Consider the following 14,382-nt stretch of genomic DNA (forward strand, 5'->3'; position numbering starts at 1 on the left):
ACATTAAAGTGAAAGAATTGTTTGTTATGCTTTTTTGCAAACTAATCTCTGCATTAAGGCCTACTGCTATGGTGTTGAGGTTCAGTAACAGAGCAGTCTATGGCGCACGATCGCCAAATGAGGCCTGGGTTTCCGAGGCTAATGGCACACTAACCTCGCGTCACCCTTTTATATATACTCTATGGCGTCACCAGGCTTTCTGAATGGAACACATGCAACTGTCCCTTTAGCTTACTGCATACTGCCACCTAGTGGCCTAAATACATTCTTCTCCAACTCAAAGTGCAGAAGTCGAGTGAAAACAAACCAGCGCCACATCAAACTGTAAAGAAAAGCCACCGTGTTGTCGTTACTGTTTGGAGCTCATAGTGTCACCAGCTGTCCACAGTCCCAACAGGACGGATTCTCTCCCAGCTTCAAGCGACCACAGGACATCATGCGGATGAGGAGGAAAAGAGGCCGGAGAGAAGCCTCCAGCAGCCCCGCACAGAGAGCCTCGTCCCCGGGCTGCGTGCTGCCCTTCTCCCCGTGGACAACCTGGACCCCATGAGAACCACTGGGTTACACATCATTACAGGTAGTCTATTTAGATTAGGCTGTTACACCACAGTAACTTGAACACAAGTAGTCTACATCAGAAGGTTATAAGATTCAAAGGTTTTAATTATCACTAATGTGTAGTAGTGAAATGGTGTTGACAGCCAGACTGTCTAACAAGTAATGTCCACGTTCTGCAAGTATTAGTAATAATGTGTAAAAACACAAGTGAAGAAATCCCAAACAGAAGAAGACACCTTTCCCCTCTCCATTGTGAATTACCATAGACTATTATAATGTAACCTTTAGGTCTTTGCTGTAACTGAAATAAATAGGCTACAAACATGATCATGAGGTGAGTTGATTTTTTTTGACAGAGAGAGAGAGAGAGAGAGAGAGAGAGAGAGAGAGAGAGAGAGAGAGAGAGAGAGAGAGAGAGAGAGAGAGATGCAGGTTTAATGTCAGTTTTGTATAGAAGGTCTATGAATTGAGTACAAAAGGACCCCAATGTAAACAAGCCATAGTGCTTTTTATTAGTAGACCTTGTATCTGAACTGTACTGTGTGCTTTTCCTATGAACACTGCTAATTTTAATCAATCAAATGTGGACGTTTCATTTTAATGAAGCATCAACAACTTTAACATTTCTCCCTCCTGCTTTAGAAGCCTCAGTCCTTCTGTGAGGATGACTCCCTGTTTGATGAAGATGAAGAAGAGATGAAAGCTCCACCGCTGCATGTGGGTTTCTCTGCATCCACATTTTAATGTCACATTATTCACATTATTTATGTTCACAACACACAGGTCATCAACATGTCCGTACACAGACACATGTGTCCGTGACAAGACTTGGTCTTGTCCTTGGTCTGTTTTACACAACATTATAATGTTGTTATTTTGATCATAAGACCCAATTACCGTCTCCAGGTTTTCAGAATATGTACTGATTATGGCACATTAGGAGTCTGTCTAGTACTAGTGGTTCTCAAATGTTTTATTTGCAAGGACCCTGTTATCTCTGAGATTGTACAAATGGGTAAGGGTCCATTTTGTTCCATTTGAACACTTTAAGAGTTGCCAGACCTGTTATGGTCATTCAGGGCTCAAATAGATTTTTTACTAAAATGTCCACCACAACTCCACCAGAGTCAGGTTAAGCATGACGATGAACCCTGCCACAACATTATCAACATGCCTCATCAGTGTCTGTCCAGTAACTAATGTACCCTATGAATGTACACTGTTGTTTACCTTCATTTTGTCCCCAGGCCAGCAAACCAGCCCCCATAGCGCCCCCTGTCTGTGAGGAGCACCCGGCCGACTGCAGCCTGAAGACGAGGGTCCTGTTCACCTCCCAGCTGCCGTTCTCCTGGACAGAGCAGCCCCGAGCCCAGGAGGAGGCTGCTGGTCTGACGCAGCAGTGCAGAGCCCAGTACACCACCCTGCCCCACATCATACAGGTACTGTAGAGCCCAGTACACCACCCTGCCCCACATCATACAGGTACTGTAGAGCCCAGTACACCACCCTGCCCCACATCATACAGGTACTGTAGAGCCCAGTACACCACCCTGCTCCCCATCATACAGGTACTGTAGAGCCCAGTACACCACCCTGCCCCACATCATACAGGTACTGTATACAGTACCTGTATGATGTGGGGCAGGGTGGTGTACTGGGCTCTATAGAGCCCAGTACACCACCCTGCCCCACATCATACAGGTACTGTAGAGTCCAGTACACCACCCTGCCCCACATCATACAGGTACTGTAGAGCCCAGTACACCACCCTGCCCCACATCATACAGGTACTGTAGAGCAGTGGTTCTCAACCTGTGGGTTGTGACCCCCAGGGGGTCGCCAAATTATTTGAGGGGGGGTCCCCAGATAACTTGTGCAACATTGTGTTCTCACTCAACAGTAAACAAACCAACATAAAGCTTAAGTGTGTAGAGGGTATCTGCACATTTCTAAAGTGACAATTTAAGAACTTTTCAATAGCTCTAAAATGACAAATTAAACATTGTCAAAATTGTCAAATATTATTTGTGAAAATAGCTGATCTACATGCCCATGGCATTGGCCAGATTGGCCAGTAGTCACTTTGAGTGGCAGCGTGCTTCCACACTCCTGTTTTACAGGTCACTCCAATGTACCGCTGTGGTGAATGAGGTATCTAGCTTTTTAGATCTATGCTGCTACCTCACTGCTGGTCAACCCACAGGTCAGGACCCCCACAGTGGGTCACGTGGCATTAAAGTTCCCATTCGCCATGGCTGATTTTCATTATAGAAGCCAGCATGTCTTCTATGGAAACTTGTTGCACAGTGAAAATAGTCCATCTACATGCTCTCAGTATGTCTATGATGAAGTCAAGTCACCATGCAATCTACAAATCAAATTATAATTCAGAAGCACTCAGGCATAACAAATCATAAACATTTAGCCTTCCCTTTTAATGGCGTTCGTTCTCCTTGTGGTCAAACTTGTACACATTGTGATTGATTGATTGATTTATTGATTGGTTGATTGATTGAATACTGTATTAGCAGTTTGTATAGGAAAAGCACAAGACAGTACAGTTCAGATACAAGGTCTACTAATAGGATTTAAACCTCAAGAAAGCACTATGGCTTGTTTACATTGGGGACCTTTTAACATGAAGATGGTCTATAGACAGAGCTGCACCGTTGGATGACTGGATGATGCATTGACCATCAGAGAGACCCCTGTTGCATGTCTCTACATGTTGCTGTCTAACATAAAGAACTAAAGTAATGAGATGACATGCAGAAAACACCCTGAGGTAGTGAAGGTAGAGCAGAGAGAGATGAGTCACCTGGGCCGTGTTTCTCAACCTCTGGTCCATGTCTCAGTATAGGGTCAACTCATGTTCTTCTGACAGGGTCATAGAATACTTTCTTATTTAAACCTTTTTCACCCCCAAAATGACTTTTTTTTCCTATCGATTGCTCATCCCATGGAGACTTTTTAGTTTGTGTTGCATTCCTAAGCCAATAATTTGATTATCCTCATGGTTATTAAAGTGTGTCCTTTGCATCTCCTACCAGATTCATTAAGGTCTTTATTATTACAGTATCATCACATCATTGGCTTAGGAATGCGACACAAAACTAACAAAATATCCATGAATCCAAGTCTCCATTAGCGGCAGAAAATAATACATCTGGGAACTCAGATTCAGTCTCCATAGGGTGAGTAATCGATAAGAAGAAATGTCATTTTGGGGGAGAACTACACTCTTAAATCAATGTTCTGTTTGTTATGATAGTTATTTGGTTAGAAACTTGACCTATGCAACTGTTGTAGTGACGTATGATTGGCTAGAAATTCATGTCCTAGACATGTGAAACAAGCAGACAACCAACCATGTCTCTCTGTGTGTCTGCAGCTCAGTCTGTCTGTCTTCTTGAGAGTTCATACAGGTAGTTGTAAACATTTAGCAGAGCCAGTGATGTCACTGGGAGAGCATTTTTACTGTTCAATACCAGTTATTGTTCCTCCCAGGGACTGGGTTAGAAAGTGTGAGCTTGACAGGAGAATGTACCTTCATTCTTAGTGCTTTGTGCATTTGGAACCAATACTTTATCAGCTGTCAGGACTGGATGTCATGCAAAAACATGATTTATGACTGGTGCTAAATGTTAGTCTGGACCTGGGTTGATTTAGTTTTAGTCATTAGTCTTTTGAATAAAATATAATTTAGTATATAAATTTAGTTTTAGAATCTGCCCTCATAGATACAATTCTACTTTAGTGTGACTGCGTCCTCACCGTCCTTTTTTTGGAACACAACCACTACTGCTCAACTAGCAAACATTCACAAAACATAGTAAATTACTATACAGCAGGTGTGGTTTCCTATGAAACAAATCAGCAGAAAAACAAAGATGTGAGGGACCATACAGAGAAGAAATGTTGTTGCTCAAATTGACCCCAAGGTGGCTCTCTAACACCACAGTAGGTACATCATTATGCAGTTGGCACTGGCAATATTTGTCACAACACAACCAGACAAACTAATAGCAATGGATGTCAACAACACAGAAATATGGACCTAAACTATGGATGATTAGTGGATGTAGTGGAGTCTATTATTAAGTATGTTAACATATGAAGGGAGCCCAAAGAGGAGAGTCTTCTGTGTTGAATGGAGAACAGATCTATATGAGTCATCTGGCGTTAAGCCATCAACGTGTGGCCATGCAACACATTGTTGTCTTGCAGTGAGAGCTGGCTCAAAGCCAGCAGCTTTGTCCGGCAGGAGAGCTCACAAGCAGGGAGGAGAAGTACACACACTCCATGCTCATCTCTGGCAGCTGGTTTTGTAAATGATCTGTACATTTTAGTTAACAAAGAGACCATGCAGTTGATCTTGATTCATTTCACATATCAACACCAGGGCCGCTGCAAGCCATTTTGGTGCCGACGCACAACTGGCCGCCGGGTGCAAAGTTTACTTCGTGGAGTCTCTACTTGCATAAAATAAGTTCTGATAGTATCTGATACTGAGTCTGAATCTCTCTCTGTCTCTGTCTCCCCCTATAGGCTGGTAGTGTAAAAGAAGACCCAGGTACATTCTACCTCGCTGGATGTGTGCAGTGTGGAGATCACAGGTACAGATCTACCCTCTCTGCTCTTTCTAACACAACATTACATACGTTAGTGATGCACGGCTCAGACCGCCTAACTCCACATGAGAGTCTATCAGAACACAATCCTCCCGACACGTTTTCATGAACATACAACTACCAAACCAACCCAGTAGCATCGGTGTCTGTTTAGAACTCAATTAATTCAACATTTCCAGCACAACAAAGCTTTAGACTTGATGTTCAACTAAATCACAACTTCAAGAACAACTTATTAATCATAGAGCAGCAACCTGAAGAGTGTAAACTAAGTATTAACCTTAGTGTAGGTATTTTATACAGTAGGTATCCACTGGTTACTAGCCCACTGAGCAATAGTCGTCTATTAGACGTCTAGCTAAAATTGGTCTAATAGAGGTATAGATTTGAAAGTTTTTTAGACGTCTAAGCTTAGACTAGACGTTATTTCAACGGCTATATATAGACATAATAGTCTATATATAGACGCCTGTTAAACGTCCATTAGACGTCTAAAAACATTCAAATCTAGACGAATATTAGACGTATTTTAGACCTGCTTTAGACGTATATTAGACGTCTAATAGACTGAAAAATGTCCCTGGTTGTGACAGCAGAACACTCTTGTGTGGAAAACTAGAATTTATACGTAAGATTAAGGACATTATATTTGCTGCATGAGGTTACACTAGACTAGAGTCAGGTAATGTTGTCAGCAGCTTCAGTCCTGCAGACATCTGCATGTATCTCACATGTTGGACCTCAACGTGCATCTGCTGGAACAGAAACATGGACACTGTTTGAGCAGAGCTGAGAGGGGGTGCATCCAACAACAGATTATTTCCAGGGATCCTGGCACAAACAGAGGCTCATTTAATGCCCTGGGTGCCTAACGGACCTGTGGTTGTCCCTAATACAGCACGTAGCGAACCTCCATTGAGCAGAAATCACCCATTTACAGGGAGTGGGCTTGAGAGGAATTCAGGGTTAGTAGTATTGGCGACAATACTAGGGAGAGTTTCCACAAGGTAAATGAGCCTGGCACAGAAGAGCAGGAATAGCAGGATAGAGTAGAGAGAGGGGCGGGTGTGGCTCTATAGCAGCAACAGATCTCATACTGTATGTTTTATCAACACCTTGCCTTGAGAATCTAATTTTTGAGGGGGTCCCATGAAAACATGATCAACAGACATGGATACATACAATACAAGTAGACACATGCACAGATAGCTTGCTCACCCACCCCACCAACCGCCTCACCATCAGATGTTAAACAACAGTAGAGAGAGAAGGGCACAGTGAAAAATCAGTATCTATGTCCCTACAAGTACAGTCAATTTAGAAGCATAAACCAGTAAGACTCCCTAATTGGGAGATAAGTGACCGTCAGGTCGCATGTATACACGCAGCTTCATGTTGGCGCTAGAACAGGGGCATGTGAGAAATCAGGGGTGGAGGTTGTGGTTTGCCCGCCAAAAAGTGTGTGTGCAAAGTTTGGCATGGATAGGAGCAACGGTGTCAGAGATAAGAGTAGGGCCAAAAGTGTGACATGACGGACATGCAGAGGGACTGACTTACAGACAGCCGGTGGAGGTTTTCATAGTAACTTGCGGTCGCAACAAGTTGTATCAAGTTTGAATATAGGCCCATAAACAGGCCCATGTTGTTTAGGAGAGCACCCAGCAGGGGGAGCATCTGAGCAACTGTCCTATTGGACCATTCAAGACGGGACAGATTAAACACCTTTCCCCCTCATCAACCATACTGTATATTCCCTCTTCTCACCAACTGCTCCAGAATAAGTTTTAAAATAAATAGTAGTGGAGTAAAAGTACAATATTTTGATCCGAGATTTAGTGGAGTAGAAGTAAAAGTAAAACAATTTACTTAAGTACAGTACTTCAGTAAATGCACTTAGTTACTTTACACCACTCTTCATGTCATATTAGCTATTTATTTCATACAGAGTTTAGGTCATATTCTGCAGTGGCTGGCTTGCCTAGCTGGTAACTCTAAACTGTCTAACCCTAAACTTATTTCTCATCTTATCCTCAGTAAAACAAATAGCCTACAGGTATACAAACAACGCCCCGCCGAGCAGACAGTGCGGTGGGCGTGAGGTTGGATGATTAGGCCGAACGGCCAGGAGGGTGAACAGATTGGTTACCGTCATGAGAAGGAGGCTGATTACCTTGTATTACTTTATTTAACATTCAATACTTTGTTTTATTCGCTTATCTTTTATTTTAACACATATATGATTGGGGAGTCCTCGTGTGTTGGATCTGTAGTTCTGTTCTTTGCACAGGCAGTGAGAGAGGTGAAATGTATGCTCTGTGTTGACCTTAAAAGTATAGAGATTGTATACATTAGTGTCAGCTGAGGACAAACTTCAGAAATAGGGTAGTTGTCGAACTGGCTCGAGTGAAACCTGACACCACAGAGAGGACAATGATACACCACCCACATCTTTATAACTCTATACAGTAAGCTTGTCATTATTGATAAATACACCCTGAAAGGGTGATGCGGACCCCAGTGTGAACCCCAACCAGATCAGTAGTCTTTGAAGCCGACCCTAACCCACCCCAACCAGCAGATAACCCTGTAGGTTTGCAGGTATGGGATTAAGCAATGTATCACTAATGTGTTTTTCACTCTGCTCTTTAGTGCTGGAATGCACGCACCCTGCCTGGACTTTGAGCAGCACGCCATCACCAAAGTAAAATGTAATACTTTGTTTTCGCTCCACGTTGTGAGCTTGAAGATCGGCTATTTTTTTATTCATGGAAGTCGTGACTCATAATAATTGGTCTGTGACCCACAAATGGGTCCCGACCCACTGTTTGGGAACCAGTGATCTAGTGAGTGTGTGAGGAAGAGCTACCAGGCTCCATACGCCACCTATAGGTGGTGATAAAACAATAATAAAAAAAAAACTTGACCAAGGACCTTGATCCAGTGAGCATGATTATTTTATTTTAATCAGTCAATCAAGTGTGTTCCAGCTTGGATTAATGGAACAAATGTAGTATACTTCCAGTTCTTATTTATCGTGTTCATTATGAAAGCAACATTTTCAAGGTTTAAAAAATCTAAAGACACATAAAATATACATATATATTAGTAATAAAAAATAAAAACTCAAATGGGCGCTGTCGTTCCAATGAACAAGGCTGAAGTTTGTCCCTCGGTTTCACCAGTTGCTGACATAGAAAGGGAGAAACTAGATCCAGGCATAGAAATCGTCCAGAAAAGTGATCCCGCCGTTTATGTGCGCTCCAGATTTGAGACTAGCGTTATGGGAGCTGCTGCTACTGTACACACCCGCACCACCCCTCATCTGCTTACAGTGCTCAGACAGGGAAAAGAGCGAACGCTTGTTATGGCATGGAGGATAAAAGAACGAGCGTTCGTTCGGTGGCAGGAGAGTTAATAGTCCATGGGCCAGGTGAGATCTCGGTACCATTAAAAGAGACAAACGTGTGGTATCATTTTGTCTGACATCCAGGAGTGATACAATGTATTATTGCAGTTTCAGAAAAGTAACTGAGTACCGTTTTAGGGGTATACTCTGAATATGCAAAAGCTCAATTCATTTTTGTCTAAACTCCAAAATAACTTTTATGCTCATTTTAAAGTTTGTACCATGGATGGACATGACCAACATCATAATATAACAACAGACAGGTTGAATAATACTTCTGTTAGTCATACTGGGCAAATCCAAGATGGCTGCCACTCTGAAGCAGGGTAGCCTTCATAAACTTCTGAATTAAACGTCATAGAATCATGAGTGATACCTCATGGGTTTATGAGGATGTAGACCAGAGTCCTGCACGGGTCCGATTTTGACAACTCGTGCCCGCCCTGCCTGTCATTAATCAGATCCGTGGACCGACCTGTTACCCGTGGTTATATAAAAATCAAAAACAGATCCGCCCCACCCCGCTACCCGTGATTACATGCAGTAAATAGCCTACAGCCGTGTGCCACTCGATCGTCCCTGCATGCTGTCCTCAGTGTATTAACATAAACGGCAGGTTATTATTTTAGATAGCCTTTTAAACCACCCTTGCTATGATGAGAACATGGGCTAACGTGCTAGTGCATGCTGTGGTTGTGTGTGTCCTGCCAGCAGCTCACTGAGTCTGTGACTGACTGTGTGCCGTGCGCTCCGGCCACTCCTGTGAGTGTGACCTGACGTTCAGGCGGAAACAGTGCTCTATGCATGCCGTGGTGGTTCATTCCTACTGCTCGCTGTGTGCGATCAGTGACGTTGTTTAGGCAGAAACAGTTCTTATTTTCACAATAAAATGTCACCCGCCTGTGTTTAGTCGCACACTTACAAGGAGGCCGTGGCCGCGTACCATCTACCCCCTTAACACACGCACAGACGCGCACACACACACACACACACACACACACACACACACACACACACACACACACACACACACAAGGTTCAAGGTTCAAGGGTTTTTATTGTCACATACAGCATCGAAATGAGCAGTGAAATTAGGGCCGCAGCCACTCCAAGACTTTGCACATAAAAACATAAACCAACAACATAAAAACAACAATAACAGTGACAGTAGAAGCATAGCAGTCCATAAGTTAAAGTTAAAAGTGCGATCCAGTAAAATTCATACCCTAATACTAGTTAAAAGTTTTAAGATCATAATAAATAGCAGCAATTAATTGTACACTGTACATACACCATCTAATTGGCATTTCCAAGTGCCCTGATGGCCTGAGGAAAGAAACTATTCTTCATCCTCTCTGTTTTTGCGGCTAAGTGTCTCAATCTCCTCCCAGACGGCAGCCACTTGATCAAGTGGTGGCCTGGGTGAGAGCTGTCCTTCATTATTTTTGTTGCCTTCGCTCTGCAGCGTCTGGGGTAGATGTCCTCCAGGCGGGGCAGGGTGGTGCGGGAGGTCCGCTCCGCGGCCTTTATGACCCGCGTCAGTCTCTTTCTGTCTGTGATGCTGCAGTTGCCATACCAGGCCGTTATACTGCCCGTCAGCACTGACTCCACTGTGGCAGAGTAGAAGGCTTTCAGTAGGGCTGGGGATTTAATGTGCTTCCTCAGCCTCCTCAGATGGTACAGTTTTCCTGCCGTCTTCTTCACCAGAGCAGAGACATGAGCGCTCCAAGTCAGGTCCGAGCTGATGTGTACTCCCAGGTACTTGTAGCTGTCTACTATTTCCACTGGGGTCCCACTGATAGAGATCGGTAGGTGGGGTGTCCTATTACTCCGTCGGAAGTCCATGACCATCTCCTTTGTCTTGGTCACGTTCAACAGGAGATTGTTGTCTTTGCACCAGGATGTCAGGTTCTCTACCTCCTCACGGTAGGCTGTCTCATCATTTTTGGAGATCAACCCCACCACCACTGTGTCATCCGCGAATTTCCCAATGATGGTGGAAGGGTGTGACGCCACACAGTCGTGGGTGTAGAGGGTGTAGAACAATGGACTTAATCCGCATCCCTGTGGAGCTCCGATGTTCAGGGTCCGAGGGTCTGTGAAGTTATTGTTTCCCCACCTCACCCTCTGGGGCCTATCTGTGAGGAAGTTGAGGTACCAGGGGAGGAGAGATGGTGTGATCTCCAGATCCCTGATCTTCCCAATGAGCCTCTGAGGCACAATCGTGTTAAAGGCGGAGCTATAGTCCACACACAACCACCTTACATAATTCCCCTTGCCATCATTTAGATGTGAATTTGTGGCATGGAGCAGGTGGGAGATTGCATCCTCAGGGCTTCTGTTCTTCTTATAGGCGAACTGGGTGGGATCGAAAGAGTCAGGCAGCTGTTTTAGGATCATGTTCTTCACCAACTTCTCGAAACATTTCATGAGAATTGGTGTTAATGCTACCGGACGGTAGTCATTTATGGTGCCTGGCTTGTTGTTTTTAGCTATAGGAACAATGATGGATTCTTTCCATATACGGGGGACAACACCCTGCTCTAGCGAGGCCTTCCAGATGGTGTGGACTACTGGGGCAAGTTGGTCAGCGCAGGCTTTGACCACCCGGCCTGGAATATTATCTGGCCCGGCAGCCTTCCTGCTGTTCACACCTTTCAGTATTAGCCGCACATCATGTATAGTGAAGGTAGGTGTCATGCTTTCCTTGGCTAGAGCTAATGCTGGGGCAATAGCCTCCTGCAGAGAGGTGATGTCGGCTGGACTAACACTGTCCTCAAACCGTGCAAAAAACTCATTTAGTTCCTCACCTAGAGCAAGATCATTCACAGCCACATTTGCTTTTGTTTTGTAATCTGTGATGATATTTATGTTTTTCCACATATTTCTTGTGTCTCTCTGGTGCATTTGAGTTTCAACTTTATTGCCATAGCGCTTTTTAGCTGCTTTTATGGCTGCTCTGAGTTCATAAGAAGCTACTTTGTATGCTTCATTATTTCCAGTTATCAGGCCTTCCTTATATGCCTCTGTCCTGGACTTCAGAGCTGATCGCACTGATTTGTCCACCCATGGCTTCTGGTTGGGATGGACTTTCACAGTAACCATGGGTACAACATCTTCTGTGATTTTCTCAATGAATCCAGAGAAGCCACTCACGAAGCTGCTGACGTCATCAGAGGGCGACCCAAATACACTCCAGTCTACGTTGTCTAGCGCGTCGCGCAGCTGCTCGTCCGATGTCGCCCCCCATCGCACACACACACACACACGGCGGCAGTGGGTTAGGCCAGGGTAGAGTGACTGCTTGGCAACCAGAATGTTCCCAGTTCGATCCCGGACTCCTCCAGTGTCCAAGTGTCCTTGAGCTGGACGCTGAATCCCATTTGCTCCCGATGAGCAGGTGGTCATGCATGGTTTCCTTTGTCGTCGGTTTATGAATGACTGTGTGTGTGTGTGAATGGGTGAATGTATTGCACAATCTCTGTAAAGCGCCTTGGATAAAGGCAGGGGCGTCACAAGGGGGGGGAGTGGGACTGAGTTACTAGGGCCCAAGGTGGAGAGGCCTTAATCATTTTATACTTTAGCTATTAAAGAATAGCAGATATACAAGCTCACAACACGGCACAGAGTGCCGCTCTGCGAGCTTGTAGATCTGCTATTTTTGAAAAGTCATGAAAATGTGTGCAAATCTGGGGGGGGGTCCCTGAAACTAAATATTTTGAGATGGGGTCGATGGCCAAATACATATCATTTTGGGGGTCCTTCACATGAAAAGGTTTGTGCCCCACTGACACAGAAACATAGGTTTTTCAAAAAACCTTAGAAGGATTTGAAATATTCAAAGACTTGCACAAATGTTTTCACGATTTTTAAAAAATAGCAGATCTACGAGCTCGAGTGCCGCGCTGTGAGCTTGTATATCTGCTATATCTCAATAGTTAAAGTACCCAGGGCCCAGAATTTGGTGCGACACCCCTGGATAAAGGCACTATATAAATGCGCCATTTACCTCACACAATTTGAAAAGGGCAATAGTGACTCGTATGGGATTGAATTTATATTTTAATAATCTTCCTTGTAGCATGAAACTATCGTGATGCATCAGGACACATCTACCTAGGCTAGGTGTGACACGTACTGCATTCCTTCAAATCCTGCCATGCTCTTTAATTATCTAATCACTCATCATGTTCAGTATCTGTTTTGTCTGTCAGGTTTATTCCTCCATCGTTCCATTAGTATGCATACCTTACTTCACACCTACTTATGGAATCACAACAATGTTCAAAGAGTTTTTTCATGGAAACCACAACTATTATAGATACCTTGCCAGAAGACTAGAACTGGTAGAACTGGATCCCTCCTGTCCTCAAGTAACACTGTCCTCACTCAGCCAGTATGTTTAATGACAGACTGTGCATTGGGCATTCCATTATCTGTTTTGACTGTTTGACTGTCAGGCACACCTTACAACACACCTGCACCTGGAATCACAACAATGTCCTAAGCCTTTCTCATCAACATACAGTAGGACACTCGTTCACCTTAAAGGGATATTTCATTCGTTCTGATGAGGAAGATGTGTAGTTCATACCAACCGTATGGCAGTTCATCAGATTAAAAACCCCAAAATAAATAATAATGGCACTGCATAAAAGAGGCTGCAGCAGCTGGGTATAAGGATCTGCAAAATGTAATTAATATGAGTACTGTACTTTAGTGTCCACCTTTATGTTTTAATATAACAGTTCACTAAACTATATAGTTATATCAACAGGGATGGACCTCATACAGGATTCTTCAAAATGAAACAAATTTGTATTGAGCAGAGGATATTGTGTATGACCATTTATAAAGTATAGTTTGATTACTTTTGACACACTGAATAGACTTATACTGTAGGTATACACTTATACCGTTGAGTGTTGGTTTGTTTACTGTTGAGTGAGAGAACAATGTTGCACATTAAGCTAATCACCTGGGGACTTCCCAAAATAATTGTTGAGAACCACTGTCCTAAACTAAGGGCAGGCCAAATGGCAAAAATAAATAAATATGCGATTAATTGCGATTAAAATAATTAATCGTGATTAACATAACAGTGGTTTAATCACGATTAAATGAGTTAACTCTGACAAATATATATGGTAATGTCACAGTCAACAGTTGTGCAAAAGACTCAGACACTGCTTTGTACGCACACACATACCTTCCATGGGCGGGTGAGCAACAGACACGCGCACGCACACACACAGACTCACACCCGCACACACACGTGTGTCACATCCGGTTTTAGCCGTGGGGGAAAACCAACATTTTTAGTACAGCGTACATCGTACATATCTTTTAAATCACGTTTTTCTTTTTTTCTTTTTTTGACGATCAAAACATTGACAGCCAAGAAAAATCCATCTGAAGGACATCTGGAACGCAATCGTTTACTCGCCTTTGGAAAGTTTACCTATATTATTTAGATATATGAGACGACCATGAATGGCTAGCCTAGCAGTATATGCATGAAGGCTACATCAGCTGGCTACTCTGAGACAACTACAACTAGCCTGCCTCCATAAAACATCTTCTTAACCCATCTGGACTAAAACAAGTTTTTAGTTATGTCAGGATCAACGCCATTATCGTTTGGCGAAATGCTGTGTTATTTAAAGGGATATTTCACTTTCAAAAAAACTTTTTGTAATTGTATCGTCTAATCAGGCTTTGGGGTACACCCAGGACAGTATTTGAATGTCTTCATTCAGTATTTAGATATTAGATTTTCAGGACCTT

The 14,382-nt window shown here is 43.5% G+C and overlaps 1 protein-coding gene across 3 annotated transcripts in view; it reads left to right on the forward strand.

Annotated features, from left to right (window-relative positions):
* The first annotated feature begins 301 nt into the window (after positions 1-301).
* Positions 302-14,382, forward strand: part of LOC308309304 (C-type lectin domain family 10 member A-like) — a 281,075-nt gene continuing 266,994 nt past the window's right edge. For 2 of the 3 annotated variants that reach the window (XM_080754845.1, XM_080754848.1), the window contains exons 1-3: positions 302-577; positions 1,201-1,275; positions 1,806-1,997. The gene's annotated coding sequence lies outside the window, so the exon portion shown is untranslated. Of the gene's footprint in view, positions 578-1,200; positions 1,276-1,805; positions 1,998-2,093; positions 2,127-14,382 lie in introns of those variants that run through there. The other variant, XM_080754846.1, reaches the window with a different exon arrangement.

The sequence above is a fragment of the Nannobrachium achirus genome (genome assembly GCF_963921795.1).
Source record: "Nannobrachium achirus genome assembly, chromosome: 24".
Classification (NCBI taxonomy): Eukaryota; Metazoa; Chordata; class Actinopteri; order Myctophiformes; family Myctophidae; genus Nannobrachium; species Nannobrachium achirus.